Source organism: Salmo salar, chromosome ssa09 (assembly GCF_905237065.1).
Source record: "Salmo salar chromosome ssa09, Ssal_v3.1, whole genome shotgun sequence".
In the NCBI taxonomy this organism is placed as follows: Eukaryota; Metazoa; Chordata; class Actinopteri; order Salmoniformes; family Salmonidae; genus Salmo; species Salmo salar.
The window spans coordinates 44,769,966-44,793,854 of record NC_059450.1 but is presented as its reverse complement, the minus strand read 5'-3'; the positions used below and the strand labels follow the sequence as shown (position 1 = coordinate 44,793,854).

The following is a 23,889-nucleotide window of genomic DNA, read 5'->3' as shown; positions in this document are numbered from 1 at the left end:
CAGATCAGAGGCAGTAGGGATGACCAGGGATGTTCTCTTGATAAGGGTGTGAATTAGACAATTTTCCTGTCCTGCTAAGCATTCAAAATGTACCGAGTACCTTTGGGTGTCAATGTATGGAGTAAAAAGTACATACTTTTCCTTAGGAATGTAGTGAAGTAAAACTAAAAGTTGTCAAAAATATAAATAGTACAGTACAGATACCCCAAAAAATGAATTAAGTAGTACTTTCAAGTATTTTTACTTAACCCTTGTGTTGTCTTAAGGGTCAAAAATGACCTGCCACTACATTAAGAGCAGAGAAAACCCCCTAAATGATATTTTATCAACTTGAAATTTGATGGGGCAGGCAAGAGGAGGAGATGCCAATTCTGCCCACCAAAGAAGGACTGTAAAACAAATACTATGTGCTGCACATGTGATAAATACATCTGCAAAGTCCATGCACACACACACTTGCATACTGTCCTACATGTGCTAATTATATAACGACACAAGGGCGAGACCCAGATGCAGACGCAGGTTGGTTTGAGTCTTTGGTATTTATTATATTCTAAGGGATAGACCAAAGGCAGGTCGGGGACAGGCAAGAGTTCATAGCCAGGGCAGTGTCCAAAATGGTACAGGGCAGCAGGCTGTCATATCCTGACCAGTATTAGGGATTATTTTTAATTGTAGTTTGGTCAGGACGTGGCAGAGGGTATTTGTTTTATGTGGTCCGGGGGGTTATGTGTAGTGTAGAGGGGTGTTATATTTATGTGTTCCGGGGTTTGGGTGTATGTTCTGGTTTTTGGTTGTCTAGGGGTTTTCTGGTTTGTGTATTTCTTTGTTGTCTGTGTGGCTCTCAATCAGGAACAGCTGTACTTCGTTGTTCCTGATTGAGAGTCATATATTAGGAGCTTGTTTTCACCTGGGGTTTTGTGGGTAGTTGATTTTGCACTGCTAGTTGTCATAGCCTGCAAAACTGTCTCCTGTCGTGCTTTCTGAATTTCTTGTTTTTTTCCGTGTTCAACGTATTTAATAAATATGATGTTGAGCACGCAACCCGCTGCGTATTGGTCCGACAGTGATTTCTCATTATCAGACGACGAAGAATGTGACACAGGCAGGCTCGAGGTGAGGGGCAGGCAGAGTGGTCAGGCAGGCTGGCTCAGAGTCAGGAAAGGCAAGGGTCAAAACCAGGAGGACGAGAAAAAGAGAGACTGGGGGAAAAAACAGGAGCTGAGAGAAAAACACTGGTTTACTTGGCAAACAAGACGAACTGGCACAGACAGACAGAAAACACAGGTATAAATCCCCAGGGGATAATGGGGAAGATGGGCGACACCCAGAGGGTTGGAGACAATCACAAAGACAGGTGAAACAGATCAGGGTGTGACAAATTATAGTTGATTGATTTCTGTTCTTCACGTTTTTGTTTTGTATCTATTATCTTATTGTTGTAGTTCTTACACCTTGTTGGTGGGGACAATGGTTAAAAAAAATGGGAGAAGACTAGTATTTTGTAGTTGAATTCCTTATTGTACAGTATATAAGAATATATCACTATGTTGCCATATCTGCTACTTTTTTAGGCTATACAAGTGCTATGTTTGTGATAAATGACAGGTTGTTTCTTCATGCAAAATAGATTTGGGGTTTAAAATTCAATTAAGCTGCTTTATTTTAGGGGTTTTGTGAAGGCGGGTAATTTTTTGACCCTTAGGACAATGGGTGTATAGAAAATGTTAAGACTATATAAGGGTTAAGATGAATGCACTAACTGTAAGTCGCTCTGGATAAGAGAGTCTGCTAAATGACTAAAATATAAATGTAAAATGTACTCTAAGCAGAGTGGGTCTGTTAGGGTGAAAACTATTCAACAAGATGTGTCTGTCATTTGTACTTACTGTACTTTCAAGTACTTTTAAGTATTTTTTTACTTAAGTACTTTATACCACTGAATATATGTTGAAAATGTGAACTTGTGTGAGCAATAATTATATCGCTTTTCGATGTTGTTGTGTTTCCATTTTGAATTAAATACCACATATCTTTAACAGGCTATATCAGTCATTTGTTAAGACAATAATCCGTATAGAGTACAACCATTTACTAAATTAGAGACGCATGTGGAACAGACTGAGATAATGGGAAATATGAATGAGAGATGGCGGATCTTGTTCTGTTGGATGATTTAGCACACGCTGCATTTTAGCTGTGAGCACGTTTTTTTTTTAAAGAAACAGGTGCAGAATGAACGAATGGTGCGTTCCACCTGGCCACCTTGCTACTACATTCAGCAGGTCACATAGTTGGACTCGTTTTTGGGATGGTGCTTTTACGGCGATGTGGATGTCCAAGAATGGCATGTGTTTGCCTTTCTAAAGTATGTCTTATTAAATGCTTGCAAAAAAAATCCTATAAGATTGGTTTTTGAGAAAATTATATCTGATGAGCCAATCTGTACTGTCTGCAAAAAAATTCCCACCCATCTAAAAAAAAACGCCCTTCTCTGTGAATTGCAGCGCGTCAAATCTTCAAACAGAGCAATAGCATCTATCTATCTCTCATTCCATTTCCCATTATCTCAGTCTTTTATTTACACAATGGTTTCACTTTCACACGTACCTCTCATTTATCAAATGACTGTACTTTACATGGATGATTATTGTAACAAAGGCTCTAGTGTGATCAAATTATATGATGTAGCCTGTCAAGATATTTGGCATTAATTCACAATGGAAATACAATGAAATAAAAAATATATTTAATCATTACTCTCACAATTTCACACATTTTCAACTTATATTTTCCTTATTCACAGCGCTACACTTGACAAACAGTTCCCTTATTCAACCACCTGGCACTGTACGTAAGCACGGACATGGCTGTGCGTAACAATATGCTCATACAAACGTTCATCTCACTGCGTGGAAATGATCCCAAGCATGGTTTACACACATCTTTGTGCCTACAAATGATTGATAAATGAGGCCCCAGGTGTGTATTCACTAGGAACCAAACAGAACCAAACGGAACCAAACGGAACCAAATGGAAGAAACGGGGAAGGACTAACCTGAACTTGTACAATAGGAAACACACATTTTCACTCCATTGCAAAACGGCTTGCTACAGTGTGTGCTAATGAATACACCCCCAGAGGTGTAGCCAATCTGTGTGTTTGTACTCCCGGTTGTGATATGATGGCTTCTTATTATTTGTTACAATAAAAATATTAGATTTTCCCCCAGTGGTAACTTATGTTCTAGACTCACGGTTTATATGTGAGTGCATATGTGTGTGTGTGTGTGTGTGTGTGTGTGTAGGGCTAAGATTGAATCAGATCAAGCGTTAAGCTGCGATAACTGACACCCACATAGCTGGTGTTTTGGCGGTGTTGGAGGTCTAACTGCGTTAGAGTTGTCAAATAGGTGTGGCTGCTCATGTGGTCGTTGTCACGAAGCCACACCAGTCCCACTCGCGTTACAAGTTCAGAATGAGAAAGTTTAGGTTATATAGAAATGACACTCAAATTGAAAAATATTAAAGTTAATAATGAGGATTTGTATCAGCCTAATCGAGGTGTAGATTACATCTCACATTCCAGTGTTTTCGAATTTGTAAAAAAGGCTACATGGGATTTCTCTTAACCCATAAGAGTCTAAGCCCTTCAGACCCTTCAGTCTCGTGAGGCCTGTGGGTGTCCCAGAGCGAAACTACTGACATGTTCGGGAGAGTCTCATCACTTCATAGAGAGGGTCATAATAGCTTGTAGGCCATCACCGTGCGGACAAACACATATTTCTAGCTTTAAACAGAACGTTTTTCTATGGGGATTTTTGTGTTTTACACCATTTCGATTTCAGCGGGGGCGGGGACATCAACCTTAGGGGTCTAATGGGACTCCGTCCAGCCAATATCCACTTTAGGCATAATGCCGGGAGCCGCTTGTGGATTTGACAGCTCTAAGGCATTTCCACATCCACTAAAACAACCACTACGTGGGTGTCGGCTAGAACGCATCTGATAGAATCTAGACCCCTAGAGCTTTAGAGAGGAGTTAGGATTAAAGGACAACAGAGAGAGAGAGAGAGAGAGGGAGAGGGAGAGGGAGTATGAGTGGGAGAGAGTGAGGAAGAGAGAGAAAAAGTTGGAGAGTGTGGGAGTGTGTTTTGAGAGAGAGTGGGAGTATTTCGAGAGAGAGTTGGAGTGTTTTGATAGAGAGTGGGAGTGGTTTGAGAGAGAGAGTTGGAGTGTTTTGAGAGAGAGAGTGGGAGTGGTTTGAGAGAGAGTGGGAGTGGTTTGAGAGAGAGAGTTGGAGTGTTTTGAGAGAGAGAGTGGGAGTGGTTTGAGAGAGAGTGGGAGTGGTTTGAGAGAGAGAGTGGGAGTGGTTTGAGAGAGATTGGGAGTGCTTTGAGAGAGATTGGGAGTGGTTTGAGAGAGAGTGGGAGTGGTTTGAGAGAGATTGGGAGTGGTTTGAGAGAGAGTGGGAGTGGTTTGAGAGAGATTGGGAGTGCTTTGAGAGAGATTGGGAGTGGTTTGAGAGAGAGTGGGAGTGTGTTTGAAAGAGATTGGGAGTGCTTTGAGAGAGAGAGTGGGAGTGTTTTGAGAGAGAGAGAGTGGGAGTGTTTTGAGAGAGAGAGTGGGAGTGTTTTGAGAGAGAGTGGAAGTGGTTTGAGAGAGAGTGGGAGTGGTTTGAGAGAGATTGGGAGTGCTTTGGGAGAGAGTGGGAGTGGTTTGAGAGAGAGTGGGAGTGGTTTGAGAGAGATTGGGAGTGCTTTGAGAGAGAGTGGGAGTGTTTTGAGAGAGAGTGGGAGTGTTTTGAGAGAGAGTGGGAGTGTTTTGAGAGAGTGGAGGGAGTGTGTCAGTGCTTTAACCTGTGCAGTGAGTGAAGACTTGTTCTTTGTTGGGGATAGTTAAGATAGACTCACACTCTCTCCTGCTGAGAAGGATGCCAGTATGCTCTGCTTGAAAGGTAAGAATCATTTTTGATGATTTGACAGACACAAAAGGAGAGAGAGAGAGAGAGAGAGAGAGAGAGAGAGAGAGGGCATAGGGAGAAAGAGAGAGAGATGCTGCAGGGTAAACTCTGCTGTTTTCCCTTCCTCTCTTTTCTCCACGTCTTTCTTTAATCTCCTCTCTGCTCTTTCATTTGTGAGGAATAAGGTGTAGCAGCCCGGAAAGAGAGAGACAGAGAAGAAGTGAAAAGGAGAAAGCGAGAAAGGGTGTTAGAGTTGTGTGTGTGTGTTGTATAGTAGCAGGCATTAGCATTAGCATTATCATTACGATCGCTCCTCTTCCAAAACAAACTTTCAGCTGTCAGTCACTACAGTATCCAGACAGTCGACAGCATAGAAATGGAGAGTTTGTAGGGTTACAAAATTATGCTAACTTTTCCCAGAATTCCCAGTTTTTTCCAGAAATCAAGGATTTCTTGCTTATTCCCTCCTGATTCTGGGAATATTCTAACTGGAATTTCTGGAAATACAGGGAATTTTGAGAACATTACCGACCCTTATGATGTTAATGTAAAAGAGGTGTAACAGGGCTGACTGTGAAGCCTCAAGCCTGCCTGAATTCCCAGTAGATCTCCAGAGGGGGGTTCTTCAACTTTTTCAGCTTGGGACCCAAATTAGAAATTGGGTGTTTTCCTGGCACCCAAATGTATGAAAACATGCAACTATACGTAAATATCGGTACATTTCATTGCCCTTATGCCAGCCTAAAACAAATGCAATAAAGACAAATAACAATTAAATTAAATATAAATAGCTATTCATGTTTAATTTTTCCCCATTATAAACACTGTCTAGGTTGGAACTGTTGCTGTTAAAATATAATAAATGATTTTCATTCTGAACTGGAATAAACTGATTGATCACATCACACAGATGTAAACCAGAAAACAAACACAAAGTCCTAATGAGAGGTGTGTAGCTGGTTGAAGCTTCAACAAGCAGGTCTATTCTGGGCTCAGTTTTTGACAGTGTAACCCTGTACTTGTTTTTTTTTTAAAGTATGCCAGAGTTGAGAACCCTGACTGACATAGATATGTGGTGCCAAACTGGATCAGAACATCTACTGGCTTTCTCAGTCAGGCAGGAGACCACTTCCTGTTGTAGATGGAACAACCCAGAACTGTGTGAGTGGGTTCTCAGTCAGGCAGGAGACCACTTCCTGTTGTTGATGAACAATCCAGAACTGTGTGAGTGGGTTCTCAGTCAGGCAGGAGACCACTTCCTGTTGTAGATGAACAACCCAGAACTGTGTGAGTGGGTTTACCTCAAAAAGCATCTTGCTTCAATCAGTTTATTTCAGTTCAGAATAACATTTTAAATTTGGATTTTAACAGCAATCATTCCAACCTATATACTTGTATTCTCCAATACTTTCTACAGTAAGATGTACAGTAGGCCTGATCATGTTTCATCTTCGTATGTACTGCTACTTAGGGTTGCATCAGTAGTTAGCTAGCTTGCTTTGGCTACCTTTAGCTAGCTAGCTATTAGCTGCGTACAAGGGGATTGTTTGAAAGAGATACACATCTACTACTATGAGAGATAGTTATCCCTTATTTCTGCTGATCATCACCTGATATAACATGACAACAATGCCTTGCTAGTTGACTAACTTTTCCACTGTCAACGTTTCCTGAAGCATTCTGCTCTGTTCTGAAAGAACTCCCTGGGTTTACTGTCATGCTCAGGGTTGCCAGGTCCAGCTAAGATTTCTAGCCCAATGACCTCTGAAAACCTGCACACAAGACCTGAAAACTAGCCTACAAACGTTTTCACAGCAGGAGAGAGGAGTTGCCACATTTATCCATGAAACCCTTTTTCCATAACGTTATCGAGCGAATTAAGGAATATCTATGTAATCTTTTATGACGTAGACTAAGAAGCAAAATGTGTTTTTCCATCAAGGTAATAATCAAATCAAATCAAAAGTGTATTTGTCACATGCACCGAATACAACATGTGTAGACCTTACAGTGAAATGCTTACTTACAGGACCTAACCAACAGTGCAATTTTTAAGTAAAAAATAGGTATTAGGTGAACAATAGATAGGGAATTTGATGAAAGAAATTTAAGCTGAAATAAATCATTAAAAATAAATCATTCTTAAAATAAAGTGGTGACCCTAACTGAACTGAGACGAAATCTTTTTATTAGGATTAAATGTCAGGAATTGTGAAAAACTGAGTTTAAATGTATTTGGCTAAGGTGTATGTAAACTTCCGACTTCAACTGTAAATAGCCTACCTACAAATGGTAAAAGGTTGTCAAAATGTGCATGTGTGCTGCTACTACTCCTTGACACAGCTGCCTCTGCTGCAGCACTCTCTCAACCAGTGCTCTCAACCCATACATCCCCACCCTTCATTAATTATCTCGCTCACAACCTGCTCACTGCCTGATAGTCAGCAGCAGGTTATAGTTAAATATATCTGATTATTTTTGAAAAGAGAAATACCTTGGTCGGGCGCGGTGCAATTTAGAAGTAGCCCCAAAAACCAGCACCCGAGAACAATATATTTTCCCCCACGACATAATTTTCAAAGTTGCTCAATTTGTGAGAAAACCGCCAACATGGCAACCCTGGTCATGTTGTGGATGTTTGGTCAGCACGTGTCGTCACATTGTGGGTGCTTGTCGTTATTTCTCGAAATGAAGAGAGAAACTCATCGCTGTATTTGGGTTAAGAAAGGCTGGTAAGAGCTCAGCACAGCTATCCAACCAGTTAGGAGATGAACCAGGTGTTTGACTCCTTCACAACAACTCTGTGTACCTTCTTATTTACATATGTATTCAGACCTTTTGCTATGACACTATAGAAATTGAGCTCAGATGCATCCTGTTTCCATTAATCATCCTAGAGATGTATCTAGAACTTGATTGGAGTCCACCTGTGGTAAATTCAATTGATTGGACATGATTTGGAAAGGCAAACACCTGTCTATATAAGGTCTCACAGTTGACAGTGCATGTCAGAGCAAAAACCAAGCCATGAGGTCGAAGTAATTGCCCGTAGAGCACTGAGACAGGATTGTGTCGAGGCATAGATTTGGGGAAGGGTACCAACATATTTCTGCAACATTGAAGGTCCCCAAGAACACAGTGGCCTCCATCATTCTTAAATGAAATAAGTTAGGAACCACCAAGAGTCTTCCTAGAGCTGGTCGCCCGGCCAAACTGAGCTATCGGGGGAAAAGGGTCGATGGTCACTCTGAGAGAGCTCCAGAGTTCCTTTGTGGCGATGGGAGAGCCTTCCAGAAGGACAACCATCTCTGTAGCACTCCACCAATCAGGCCTTTATGGTAGAGTGCCCAGATGGAAGCCAATCAGTAAGAGGCACACAACAGCCCACTTGGAGTTTGCTAAATGGCACCTAAAGGCCTCTCAGACCATGAGAAACAAGATGCTCTGGTCTGATGAAACTCATGATTGAACTCTTTAGCCTGAATGCCAAGCATCACGTCTGGAGGAAACAAGGCACCGCTCATCACTTGGCCAATACCATCCCTACGATGAAGCATGGTGGTGGCAGCATCGTGCCGTTGGGATGTTTTTCAGCTCCAGGGACTGGGAGACTAGTCAAGATTGAGGGAAAGATTAACGGAGCAAATCACAGAGAGATCCTTGATGAAAAACGTGTGTGTGTGTGTGTGTGTGTGTGTGTGTGTGTGTGTGTGTGTGTGAATCAGAATCACCTTGTTTCTCCAAGTACATTTATAGAATGTTACTTGGTGATATGGTGCTGCTAGTGATAGACAACATTTAGAGACAGAATACAGACAGGAGTGTGTGTGTGTGTGTGTGTGTGTGTGTGTGTGTGTGTGTGTGTGTGTGTGTGTGTGTGTGTGTGTGTGTGTGTAGTAGTAGTAGTAATGACTAAGGCCAGGCGTATCGTGATGTTGTTTCTCTCTTAGTGACCAATCATCAGTCAGGTGACTCTGATTGTAGAGGACCAACGGTCAATGATTTAATCAGCCTGACCACCACATTCCATGTTTATTTCCAGGCTGGCGTGTGTGTGTGTGTGTGTGTCAGTAATGATAGTGGGAGATTCCTTACATACTGTATATGTACGGTAGATCTGTGTTGCTCCCCGGTGCATTTATTGTTCTTATTTTTAAATGTCACCATTATTTAACTAGGCAAGTCAGTTAAGAACAAATTCTTATGTACAATGACGGCCTATCCTGGCCTATGGGACTCCCAATCACAGCCAGTTGTGATACAGCCTGGATTCGAACCAGGGTGTCTGTAGTGACTCCTCTAGCACTGAGATGCAGTGCCTTAGACAGCTGCGTTCCACACGTACTGGGAAATGGCAGTGATATCTTCCCTGTGGTTGTGCATTAAGGGCTTTGTGTGTGTGTTAGTCCATTGAAAAAGTCTGCACTGCAGACTGGCATTCCACACACATTCGATAGGGTCAGGGGCGGAAATCCCGGGGGGGACGGGGGCACACGACCCCCCCATCCTGGGAAAAATATGATTTGTCCCCCCCAATATATCACTGAAACATAACTATGTAATTTAAATAATATTAATAATACGCAATGAAAGCAATTGTGCTGATTATAGACACTTAATAGCGCGTTTTTAAGTTTCAAAAGATTGCAACCCCCCCACCCTTTGCCTCACAATGGTTTGATCCACTGCCAGTTCCTTAGCTTGCTCCGTAACAGAGGGCTCGTATCTACTGTCTGAAAGGCACTCAATGCACGTAACTGACGTGAGGTTAATCCAGTCAATCACGCACACACACTAGCTGAATATGCAGAGCTAGCGCGCAAATATTAACTATTAAGCTAGCTAGTACCTATTCCATTTATGTGGCCTCGTCAAAAATGGAATCAGCATGCAGATGATGTAAGTTAGTGCTTCAAAGTCCCTGTGATAAGGTTAGCGATAAACTGAAATCCAAACTGAACAGAACTACACTCTCTTCTACCATTGTCTTAAATATATTTAATGGTCTCGTTGCAAAAGCTAAATTGTCGCAAGTGAACTGTTATTTATTTATTTATTTTATTTCACCTTTATTTAACCCGGGTAGCAAAGATTATAGCAAACACCACTGAAACTGAATTGGTGCTCGCTAGCTTTGCAAATTCGGCTATTGTTGGAAGCCAGCCAATATGAAACAAACTATTAAAATTACAAAAGGTTGCAGCATATGTTGTGTAAATGGTGAACTCATACAGCTGTCAACTCTTGTCATTTTAATCCGTTTCACATTTGTTAGCTACCTTTTAGATCGAAGCCCAAATAGAATGATAGAAGATGATAGAAGCCCATCTCCTACTGTAAATAACCTACACACTGTGTGTGTAGCCAGCCAGCCAGCCAGCCAGGTAGAAAAATGGCAGAAAAATAAAAGACGGACATCAGAGTATTTTTCAATACACCAAAACGCAAAGTAAGAACCCTAGTAGCCTAATATCTCAAAGACTAGTTGATAAAATGTTCATAAGAAAGAAATGAAATTCTAATGGAAATGTTTCACAATGATGTCATTAGGCAGAGCAGGCAACAGATGGCACACAGACAGCAGAGTTGGGGACAGATATGCAGGGACAGACTGGCAGAGACAGGGAGTCTCAGGTAAGTTTGTTGAGTCTTTGTTTGGCAACATTATGAAAGGTTCTCAATTTTTTTGACTTGTAAAATAGGAACATAATTGGAAAATGCCATGGATACCCCCACTCTCAACTTAAACTGGTGACTGAACTAAGATTTGTTAAAGGCAATGGTATTGCTGTTGTGATTAGTTGTGTAGTTTTGGGTACCGGTAGTTAGGAGTACGGCAAACACCTTATTTCTTTGGTTCCTCAATATAAATTTACCAATTACAATGTAGGCTATGTGTTACAGCACTACTTTTGGTGTCCCCCTCAGGAATTGCTCTTGAGAAAATTTCATGTAATTGTCCCCTCCAAAGTTGATATCAGATTTTCGCCCCTGGATAGGGTGTGTGTGTGTGTGTGTGTGTGTGTGTGTGTGTGTGTGTGTGTGCGTTTGTGTTCATGTGTGCGTTTGGTGTGTGTGCTATTTTTAACCCAGTGTAAGAATGTCTTTTGAGGCATCCATACCGCAGCCAAATACGTTTGTGAAAATGTATGTCTATTGTCAGTAGCTCCAACACTAGAATGGTATAGCGTCAGTACCAGAAGCGGCAAGCAGATGGGGCTGCTGCTGTCTCTGGCCTTATAATGTAACATTTAAAGGGGGAATTTCAACCTGGGGGATTCTGGGCTTGTTTTCATCATGTCTGAGGTATTTCTAGGACAGTGAGATGTATTTCACACATAATTGCCCAGGAGAAAGGCAGGTCAGGGCTTTGCTGTGCTGGATGATACACCCTATGACAACTTCCTGCCGTATTTGGGGCGGCAGGTTGCCTAGTGGTTAGAACGTTGGGCCAGTAACTGAAAGGTTGCTAGATTGAATCCCCGAGCTGACAAGGTAAAAATCTGTCGTTCTGCCCCTGAATAAGGCAGTTAACCCACTGTTCCTAGGCCGTCATTGTAAATAAGAATTTGTTCTTAACTGACTTGCCTAGTTTAATAAAAATAAATTCCGGTGTATTGATGGGGCAGGGCGAGATCTAAAAATACATGTAATCCTGCTTTGTGGCATTTGGCGAAGGCTCTATGTTATACTGATCACACTAGATGTTTTTGTGGGTTTAGATATGGTTGTCTTTGTTCGATTAGAGTCATTGGATGCATTTCAGCGATATGTTTCTATCGACGGATTCATTGCTAAATATTCAAACAGACACATTTGTTTCCTGTCTCTGGAAGACTACAACTTGTGTTGGGCGGTGGTTCGAGCTCTGGCTCCAGTCCCTCCCCCAAGGCCGGATTTTTGTTTTAAAAGGAGGAGGACACTAACAACAATCCTTTGGGTAAAACTGAAAGAACTGACCAGACGCAATGGCTTTAAGTGATTCCTCTCATCAACACAAATTTTACAATGAAGCATCTATTAGCTACATGATGACATTCAACCATACATGTTTCAACCAGAATATAGCAAAGAGGATTCAAAACAAAGAGTTGGATTAAGCTAACATTAGAAGCTCAGCTACAGCCGATGCCAGCACCAAGAGGGCAGAGAGAGGTAGCACTCCAGGAACAAGGTTGAGGAGCCCTGGTGTAAACCTACAGGAGGGTAACTCTCCAGGAACAGGGTTGGAGAGCCCTGGTTTAAACTTACAGGAGGGTAGCTCTCCAGGAACAGGGTTGAAGAGCCCTGGTTTAAACCTACAGGAGGGTAGCTCTCCAGGAACAGGGTTGGAGAGCCCTGGTGTAAACCTACAGGAGGGTAGCTCTCCAGGAACAGGGTTGGAGATCCCTGGTCTACATGGTCTTAGGCTGAGCCACACTGGCTGCATTCTGATCTTTTTTCCACTAATTGGTTTTAATCACATCAGATAATTTTCAGAACTGATCTGATTGGTCAAAAGAAAAAAAAACAGAATTTAGCTGCCTGTGTAAACACAGCCTTAGTCCTTTGTCCGGCTTCGGTACACTGCCAATGGTGTTGGCAATGGTGTTCGGCACAGTGGGCTGATGAAACTGGGACTCTTAGTGCTTAGGGCAATGGGCTTGTTCTGTCTGTGGTGAACGGCCAGCTGAACTCTGACAAGTGTTCTATGTGTGCCCCTTGCTGGTTTCTGGCCCACAATCTTGTTGTGCTCCATAACTGCAAGGTGTGTCTGTTCCCTCATGGTTGTGTACCCCAAAATGCCCCGTTGGGGTATTTTTCAGCAGGGCACAGTGGAATGACTCCAAACTGAAATTTTACAAAGAGAAAAAAGGTTAAAAGAGAAGAGGGGTGGACTAAATTGATGACATGGTCTGGAAGGTACTCTGTGGTACTCAGACTACCTCTAACCTCCTGTAAACCCCATAACACAAACCATACAAACACTATACAAACACTACCCAATTCATGTTTATGCCACGCTTACTGTAAATAGAGCTATCTTAGCTGTCAGCTTGTAAATATTTTTTGGCATCTTACCTTCACCTTGTGCAGAGCTAGGGGTTGGAAGTGTATGATGGTGGAATCAGATTCTGTACCACCTACAACAAAATACACAACAATACACATTTCAACCACCCCGCTAATTGTATTGGTCTCTGTTAGACTGGCTAGCTAAGCATACCTAACATGGACGTTTGACTAGCGTGACTAAATTAGCAACAAGATTGCTAGCCAGCTGAGACTGGCTGAGAACTAACTTACCAACCATAGATGATTTATACACATTCATAATTGCTACCAACACACAGAGAGTGAGTTAGCTATATCGTAGAACGGTGAAAGATAAGACATTTTCACTATTGTTTTTTAATTAGCAAAGCCAGGCACAGAACACCACACACATGATGACAAACAGTGAAAAACAAACATTTTCAAAAAAAATCTACCAAGCGGATGGTATCAGCATTCGTTATGAATGCCAACATTTTGTTTCACTATGAGCAGACGAATACACAGGAAGTAAAAACTTCCTGACTCTACCAGTAAAAATGAAACGTGATAGTTCTAGCTTGTGGTTTGGATAATGCTGATGTTGATGATAAATACGCAACGTTGTTCACATTGTAACGACTATATGCCGTTGCAGAACCAGGGTGAAATTTCCCTTTAAAGTGTAAGTAGCTCTTACTCTCACACGCCGTTAATGACCTTTATAGAAAAAGCGTGTGTGGTCTATAAGACATCGGTAATTACCTGTACAATGTTGACCATATGTAAGGCCGGCCTTCTTCAGGATAATCCTAGTTAAGAGATTATTGAGAGAGAAGGAGTGGGTAGATGGAGAGAGAAAAAGAGAGAGGTGAAGTGAGAGAGACAATGAAGGACCACATCATACAGTCTCAGAGATCGGTTTCTGTAAGAATTCACTACATGAGATAGATCTGTACTCTCTCTACCAATGTTTCTCTATGGTCATTCCACCTTGGAGGGCCACTAACATACAGCTCTTTGAGAATCTACTGTTGTAGGGAAGACTTGGAGAGCCCAGCCTCTTCAGACCAGACTTGATGGGAACATACTGTTTGGAAAGAGTGGATGACGGATTACGTGGACTGTTAGAACAATTAATCGCACAGGTGAGACAGGGAGAGGGAGAGAGGGAGAGACAAAGTCTGAGAAGATGATAGCATACGTGGACTGTCTGTCCACCGAGCCGGTGGGGGGAGGAGGCGTGGGGGCTCAATGCTGGAAGGGGGGCTTCAGCGAGGATGAGGACGAGCTGCTTCCGGCCTGCTCGAAAGATGTTCAAAAGATGCTCTCCCTGCAGCCCAAGAGCGAGGGCAGTCTGCGACGTCGGCTGCTCACCTCCAAGATCCACCAGCAACGAGACGGACCGTGGGCGTCCAGGCCACTCACCCGGGGACAACCGGACAACAAGGGCCTCCAGGGGCCACTACACAGACAGGACTACCCCTACCCTGGCCCCAGCCCCCCCCGGCCTGGTGCTCCACAATCAAGCAGGCTACTCCTCCAGGGGCTCCCAGCAACACACGCTTGGCTACTCCCTGACCGAGCTACGGAAGACCAGCTACTCTCCCCCCACTCCCGACCATCATCCTGGGTACAGCTTCCCCCCACCACCTCTTTCTCCTCCAGGAGCAGCCAGCTACAGTCACACTGGACCCTCAGGCTACCCAAACCCTGGACCCCCAGGATACTCAAACTCTGCACTCCAAGGCTACCCTAATCGTGGATCTGCTGGGTACCCCAACTCTAACCCAGGACACTGTAAACCAGCCTACAACACCACCCCAGCAGCAGCCCTAACCCAGGACACTGTAACCCAGCCTACAACACCACCCCCAGCAGCAGCCCTAACCCAGGATGCCACAACACTGCCCAAGGACCCAGAAACACTTACCTCAACTCTGGATATCCTTCCCCAAGACTGGAATACGGCCCTCCCTCCCTCCCAGGACCAGGCTATAGCTCCACCTCTGGGTTTGCTCCCCAGTCCCAGCCCAGCCTCCCCACTCCTCCACCCAAGCAGAGAAAGAGGTTCTCTGCCTTTAACCTGCTCCAACGGCACAGCTACAACACCAGCCAGATCCCCTTCTCACACACCCCCCTCTTACGGACCCCCAAACGCCAAGACTGGAGAGGTAGGCAGCAGTATTCACTTTTCACTTTTGTTTTAGACTCTGTTGTTTTGTTGTTGTTGGGTTTTTTTAAACTGTAAAGTAGGAATGGATGAACTGAACTTCAGGAATATCTTGGGACACTCACTGTTACACTGTAAAATAAAAATCTGTTTCCACAGCCTTTTTAAATTTACTTAACTCTTCGGTCCAGGTGTTACCTGAACAACAAAAAAATTGATTTGCCCAAACTTAGTTCCAACTTGAGAAAACATAGGCAAAAATTCAGTCAACTTATAATTATGTGTTTGCTCAAATTGTCTCATATTTTCAGTCAAGTAGAACTTAATATTTGGGCATCTTATCTAAAAAAAAAAAAAATGGCTGTGGAAATATTTACACCAGCAGTGCTTTTAAAATACAATGTTTTCAACTTACATATCAGCAAACATTGCAATACATGATTACATTGAGCGTGTTGATTTATACAGTAGCTTATATTCAACTGGGATATGAACTCACAACCTCTTGGCCCACAGCACACTAATCTTCCAGCTACTCCACCATGTCTGTGTCAATGACTGAGATCAACTGTATTGCTACACATTGCACAGTAAATCTCAGTTCTGTTAAAAGCACACTCAAGAAAAACTGTTTTATTTTTCATTGTAACATCAAAACAGAGTAGTATGCTTAAACTGAAAAAACCCCCCGAAATAAGCAAATTAAAACAACGATGAGAGAATTGTCAGATTAATTTATAATTGACACAGACACGTAGCAGGAAGAGCTGAATGCTGTGAACCAAGAGGTTGTGAGTTCAAATCTCAGGTGAGAAGATCTTGAATATAATATTTTAATAATTGCGGAATGTAGTTAAATTTGTAAATTGAAAACATTGTATTTTAAAAGTACTTTATGTGTGTAAATATCTCCACAGCTTTTTAAAGTTCAAATTCCAAATAATAATTTCTAGTTGAATTAACATATGACTCAAGTTGAGCAAACTAATCATTTTAAATTGAGTGAATTTTTGCCTACGTTTTCTCAAATGAAACCTAAGTTCGGGCCAACTATTTTTAGTTCAGGTAACACTTGGACTGAAAAGTTGAGTAAACCAAAAGAAAGGCTGTGGAACCAGTTACATAATAATAATAATTAGTTGAAACAACTACATTTTTATTTTTTACAGTGTACCTGGTAAGCATTCTTGGAATGGGAGGGTCCAGATTAGCTTTGACCCAGCTCTACCCTGGTTGGCCCTCCCTCTCTCTCTCTCTCTTGTTTGTCTGTCTGTTTCTCTCTCTCTCTCTCTCTCTCTCTCAATTCAATTCAAGGGGTTTTATTGTCATGGGAAACATATGTTAACATTGCCAAAGCAAGTGAAGTAGATAATAAACAAAAGTTATATAAACAATGAAAATGAACATTACACTCACAGAAGTTCCAAAAGAATAAAGACATTTCAAATGTCACATTATGTATGTATACAGTGTTGTAACGATGTGCAAAACTCTCTCTCTCTACTATCTCTGTCTCTCTCTCTCTCCCTCTATCTATCTATCTATCTACCATCTCTCTCTCTGTACTCTAATATCCAAAGGGGGGTTGTTCTCCCCGTAGTTAGTCTTCTCTCCTCTTATTTCCCCTTCCGCTTTATATATGTATATGTCAGGGATATGGCTAATCTAGATTAGCACGGCTACAGAGGGGAGAAGAGGTAGGAGGTACAGCAGGGCTGCTTAATCTAGATTAAGATGTAGGATGATGTCACAGAGGTTGATCCTTTACACAGACACTCCTCTTTTGGTTGTTTGTGTTGAGTATAAAAGGCCGGAAAACATTCATTATTTGTATGTGTAACGCAGTCTAACGTAGTGTGTGTGTCTGGGGATATATTTGTGTGTGTGTGTGTGGCTACAATACTGAACACATCATGACTCACTTGGACTGGTCTGCACATACATACACACATACATATGCACGCACGCACGCACGCAGGCACACACACACACACACACACACGCACACACACACATACACACCAGAGCAGTGGTATTTAAACTTTGTCAGAGGGGACCCCAATTTTTTGGACAGAATGTCTCGGGAACCCTTTTTTTTGGGGGGGGGTTGACACAACATTAAAATCTGTGCATTTATAATTTCAACATCAACAAATAACCTTCAATTCATTATATTTTAATCTCCTATCAAAATGAAGAGAACCAATACACATCAATTAAATTATACACTGCTCAAAAAAATAAAGGGAACACTTAAACAACACAATGTAACTCCAAATCAATCACACTTCTGTGAAATCAAACTGTCCACTTAGGAAGCAACACTGATTGACAATAAATTTCACATGCTGTTGTGCAAATGGAATAGACAACAGGTGGAAATTATAGGCAATTAGCAAGACACCCCCAATAAAGGAGTGGTTCTGCAGGTGGGGACCACAGACCACTTCTCAGTTCCTATGCTTCCTGGCTGATGTTTTGGTCACTTTTGAATGCTGGCGGTGCTTTCACTCTAGTGGTAGCATGAGAAGGAGTCTACAACCCACACAAGTGGCTCAGGTAGTGCAGCTCATCCAGGATGGCACATCAATGCGAGCTGTGGCAAGAAGGTTTGCTGTGTCTGTCAGCGTAGTGTCCAGAGCATGGAGGCGCTACCAGGAGACAGGCCAGTACATCAGGAGACGTGGAGGAGGCCGTAGGAGGGCAACAACCCAGCAGCAGGACCGCTACCTCTGCCTTTGTGCAAGGAGGAGCAGGAGAAGCACTGCCAGAGCCCTGCAAAATGACCTCCAGCAGGCCACAAATGTGCATGTGTCTGCTCAAACGATCAGAAACAGACTCCATGAGGGTGGTATGAGGGCCCGACGTCCACAGGTGGGGGTTGTGCTTACAGCCCAACACCGTGCAGGACGTTTGGCATTTGCCAGAGAACACCAAGATTGGCAAATTCGCCACTGGCGCCCTGTGCTCTTCACAGATGAAAGCAGGTTCACACTGAGCACGTGACAGACGTGACAGAGTCTGGAGACGCCGTGGAGAACATTCTGCTGCCCTCAACATCCTCCAGCATGACCGGTTTGGCGGTGGGTCAGTCATGGTGTGGGGTGGAATTTCTTTGGGGGGCCGCACAGCCCTCCATGTGCTCGCCAGAGGTAGCCTGACTGCCATTAGGTACAGAGATGAGATCCTCAGACCCCTTGTGCGACCATATGCTGGTGCGGTTGGCCCTGGGTTCCTCCTAATGCAAGACAATGCTAGACCTCATGTGGCTGGAGTGTGTCAGCAGTTCCTGCAAGAGGAAGGCATTGATGCTATGGACTGGCCCGCCCGTTCCCCAGACCTGAATCCAATTGAGCACATCTGGGACATTATGTCTCGCTCCATCCACCAACGCCACGTTGCACCACAGACTGTCCAGGAGTTGGCGGATGCTTAGTCCAGGTCTGGGAGGAGATCCCTCGGGAGACCATCCGCCACCTCATCAGGAGCATGCCCAGGCGTTGTAGGGAGGTCATACAGGCACGTGGAGGCCACACACATTACTGAGCCTCATTTTGACTTGTTTTAAGGACATTACATCAAAGTTGGAACAGCCTGTAGTGTGGTTTTCCACTTTAGTTTTGAGTGTGACTCCAAATCCAGACCTCCATGGGTTGATAAATTGGATTTCCATTGATAATTTTTGTGTGATTTTGTTGTCAGCACATTCAACTATGTAAAGAAAAAAGTATTTAATAAGATTATTTCTTTCATTCAGATCTAGGATGTGTTGTTTAAGTGTTCCCTTTATTTTTTTGAGCAGTATATTTTTCAAATTGTTTGTATATTGTCCCATAACATAATGTGTACTCTTAATGTTTGGTTCCCCAAAAAAACAAAAAAAACATTTTATTTGTATTTTTTAACCCTAGGGGTGGCGACCCCGACTTTGAATACCACTGCTGCAGAGGGATTAAGTGTTCACAGGTAGCAGTGGGTCCATACGGTGAGAGCTAATTCTGGGTATGTAGGCTAAGTGAGAAACAGGCTTTAGTTTCCAACAGCTACTGTCACTCAGATATACATAGTTTCCTAGCTACTGACCTGTTACTGTTCTTGACCAGCCACATCACAGGCATTTAACTCAAGGATCGTTCTGCCGCTAGTGGGACAACTTCCGATGAAACTGGAGGGCGCGCAATTCAAATAAATAATCAGAAATATTATGGATTTTAAACATTTAGGTACATATCTTATATCGGCTGAAAGCTTAAATTCTTCTTCATCTAACTGCACTGTCTGATTTACAGTAGCTATTACAGCGAAAACATGCCATGCGATTGTTTGAGGACGGCGCCCAATATCTAAATATTTTTCCACCGGCACAGGATTCATACATTCACATATAAAGATTAAATATTCACTTACTTTTTGAAAACCTTCCTCTGATTTGTCATCCAAAGGGTCCCAGCTATAACATGTAGTGTCGTTTTGTTAGATAACATCCTTCTTCATATCCCAAAAAGTCTGTTTAGTTGGCGCCATCGATTTGAGTAATCCACTCAAATCCGAAATTCTACCCCTAAACTTTGTTTCAACAAGTCAAAATACGTTTCTATTTACTCCTCAGATACCCTAAAATGTAATCAAACTATACTATTTCTTTCAGAAAGAAGTATGTTCAATAGGAAACCAATTTTAGCAAACACGGATTTCTAAGACTGTGTCCTACTAAAACTGATATTTCTTATTCGTTTTTGAAGTTACAAGCCTGAAACCTTGAACATAGACTGCTCACACCCTGTGGAAGCCATAGGAATTGCATCCAGGGAGCTAATTTTCAATATAACTTTTCTCTTGCATTTCTAAGAGGATGGTCTCTCTCTCAAAATAATTATCCTACCATATCTATTGTGTTATATTTTCCTACATCATTTTAACATTTCTACAAAGTTGAAAGTGTTCTCTTTCCAATGGTACCAATTATATGCGTATCCTAGCTTCAGGGCCCAAGCTACAGTCAGTTTACTTTGGGCACGTCATTCAGGCAGAAATGGAGAAAAAAGGGGCCTTAATGATTCTAGCTAGCAATGCTAATTTGAATGGTTTTTAATAACCATGATGCTACTGATGTTAACTCCTATGGTTATAATAACGATGAGGATAGTAATGCTAATTCGAATGGATGTTGATAACGATGACGCAACAGATTTTGGATTTATTAAGGATCCCCATTAGCTGCTGCCAAGGCAGCAGCTACTCTTCCTGTGGTCCAGCAAAATTAAGTCACTTTATACAATTTTAAAAACATTACAATATATTCACAGATTTCACAACCCACTGTGTTCCCTCACTCCACCACTACCACATATCTACAGTATTAAATCCATGTATGTGTGTGTGTATAATGTGTCTGTGCCTATGTTTGTGTTGCTTCACAGTCCCCGCTGTTCCATAAGGTGTTTTTTTATCTGTTGATTTAATTTAATTTTACTGCTTGCATCAGTTATGTTATGTGGAATAGAGTTCCATGTCGTCATGGCTCTATGTCAATGGTTCCCAAACTTTTTATAGTCCCGTACCCCTTCAAGCATTCAACCTCCAGCTGCGTACCCCCTCTAGCACCAGGGTCAACACACTCTCAAATGTTGTTTTTGCCACATATTTATTAAACATAAGAATGAGCGTGAGTTTTTGTCACAACCCGGCTCGTGGGAAGTGACAAAGAGCTCTTATAGGACCAGGGCACAAATAATAACATAATAATAATAAATAATTTTGCTCTTTATTTAGACATCTTACATATCAAACCTTATTTGTTTATCGAAAATAGTGAATAACTCACCACAGGTTGATGAGAAGGGTATGCTTGAAAGGATGCACATAACTCTGCAATGTTGGGTTATATTGGAGAGAGTCTCAGTCTGTGCCTGTATTTAGTTTTCATGCTAGTGAGGGCCGAAAAACCACTCTCACATAGGTACGTGGTTGCAAAGGGCATCAGTGTCTTAACAGCTCGATTTGCCAAGGCATGATACTCTGAGCACAGCCCAATCCAGAAATCTGGCAGTGGCTTCTGATTAAATTACATTTTCACAGAACCGCTTTTTGCAATTTTGATGAGGCTCTCTTGTTCAGATATTGGTAAGTGGACTGGAGGCAGGGCATGAAAGGGATAGCGAATCCAGTTGTTTGTGTCATTCGTTTCGGGAAAGTACCTGCATAATTGCGCACCCAACTCACTCAGGTGCTTCGCTATATAACATTTGACGTTGTCCATAAGCTTGAGTTCATTTGCACACAAAACATCATACAATGATGGAAAGACCTGTGTGTTGTCCTTGTTAATGCAGACAGAGAAGAGCTCCAACTTCTTAATCATAGCCTCAATTTTGTCCGGCACATTGAATGTAGTTGCGGAGAGTCCCTGTAATCCTAGATTCAGATCATTCAGGAGAGATAGGCCAGTCGTGTGAGAAACTCGTCATCATGCAAGCGGTCAGGCAAGTGAAAATGATGGTCAGTAAAGAAAACTTTATGCCCCTTCTCTCAATTTAAAAAGAACATGTCAATACTTTGCCACTTGATAACCAGCGCACTTCTGTATGTTGTAGAAGTGTTACATGGTCCCTGCCCATATCATTGCATAGTGCAGTAAATACACAAAAGTTCAGGGGCCTTGCTTTAACAGAATTAACCATTTTCACTGTAGTGTCCAAAATGTCTTTCAAGCTGTCAGGAATTCCCTTGGCAGCAAGAGCCTCTCGGTGGATGCTGCAGTGTGCCCAAGTGGCGTCGCGTTACCACTCCACTATGTCTCCCTGTCATGGCTTTTGCTCCATCAGTACAGATACCAACATGAGCAGCAGCTATGTTTGGCTACATACGGACTGTTAGTGGAATTCCCGCGAGAGAGTAACGGTTAATGTGATTGGATGTTAATTATTTGACTAGGCTACCTGTATTTGACATTGTGTTGTTATTTCGCTGAACACTAGATGGTTTCATTTTATTTTTGGTAGTGAAACGAGGCTACTCGGGCGAGAAAAAAACCTCACCCAAATGTATAGCTCTGTTGGAAAATATAAATGGACTGTTTGAAATTGTGAAAGCATGCTGAAAGTCTGTTGTCAATTTGTTTTCTGTGAAATAGCATTGTATCTAGTCAAACACAATTTTCATCAGAAGTTTACTAAGGGTTGGTAACAGGGTAATTGGTTGGCAATTTTAGCCAGTAAAGGGGGCTTTACTATTCCTGGGTAGCGGAATTACTTTAGATTCCCTCCAGGCCTGAGGGCACACACTTTCTAGTAGGCTTAAATTGAAGATATGGCAAATAGGAGTGGCTCTATCGTCCGTTATTATCCTCAGTAATTTTCCATCCAGGTTGTCAGACGCCAGTGGCTTGTCATTGTTGATAGACAACAATAATTTTTCACCTCTTCCACACTGACTTTACGGAATTCAAAAGAAGAATTCTTGTCTTTCATAATTTGGTCCCATGTACTTGGATGTGTAGTGTAAGCGTTTGTTGCTGGCATGTCCTCCCTAAGTTTGCTAATCTTGCCAAAGAAAGCATCATTAAAGTAGTTGGCAATATCAGTGGACTTTGTGGTGAATGTGCCATCTGACTCAATGAATGATGAGCTGAGCTGGATTTTTTTCCAAAATTTCATTTAAGTTGCCCCAAAGTTTTTTTTACTATCATTCTTTATATAATTGATCTTTGTTTCATAGTGTAGTTTCTTCTTTTTATTTAGTTTAGTCAAATTATTTCTTAATTTGCAGTACGATTGCCAATCAGTTGGGCTGCCTGAATTATTTTCCATGCCTTTTGCCTCATCCCTCTCAACCATACAAGTTTTCAATTCCTCATCAATCCAAGGGGATTTAACAGTTTTTACAGTCATTTTATTAATGGCTGCATGCTTATTAGTAACTGGAATAAGCAATTTCATAAATGCGTCAAGCGCAGTGTCTGGTTGCTCCTCATTACACACCACAGACCAGCAAATATTCTTTACGTCATCAACAGATGAATCACTACAAAACTTATTGTATGACCTCTTATACACTATGTTAGGCCCAGCCTTTGGAACTTTGGTTTTCCTAGATATGGCTATTATATTGTGATCACTACATCCTATGGATTTCGGATACTGCTTTAAAGCTAATTTCTGCAGCATTAGTAAAGATGTGATCAATAAATGTTGATGATTTAAGTCCTTTGCTGTTTATAACGACCCCGGTAGGTTGACTGATGCTGGTTGACTGACCATGGTTGACTGACGCTGGTTGACTGACGCTGGTTGACTGACGCTGGTTGACTGACGCTGGTTGACTGACGCTGGTTGACTGACGCTGGTTGACTGATGCTGGTTACAGTTTGAAGTTTTTTCTTGAGTGGGCAGCTTGATGAAATCCAGTCAATATTTAAATCACCCAGAAAATATACTTCTCTGTTGATATCACATACATTATCAAGCATTTCACACATGTTATCCATATACTGACTGTTAGCACTTGGTGGTCTATAGCAGCTTCCCACAAGAATGGCCTTTAGGTGAGGCAGATGAACCTGTAGCCATATTACTTCAACAGTATTTAACATTTGTGATCATCTCTAAGCTTTACAGGAATGTGGTTCTGAATATAGACCGTAACACCACCCCCGTTGGCATTTCTGTCTTTCCAGTAGATGTTATAACCATTTATTGCTACCACTGTATCATCAAAGGTATTATCTAGTTTCAGAGATAG

At 42.1% G+C, this 23,889-nt stretch overlaps 1 long non-coding RNA gene across 1 annotated transcript; it reads right to left on the bottom strand.

Moving 5' to 3' along the window:
• Window positions 1–12,278: 12,278 nt before the first annotated feature.
• On the bottom strand, window positions 12,279–13,812 carry LOC123744628 (uncharacterized). The gene is made up of 3 exons (XR_006771008.1): window positions 13,743–13,812; window positions 13,026–13,087; window positions 12,279–12,794 (listed from the first exon to the last, which is right to left on the bottom strand). It is a non-coding gene; the product is annotated as an uncharacterized lncRNA (long non-coding RNA).
• Between the last annotated feature and the right edge of the window lie 10,077 nt (window positions 13,813–23,889).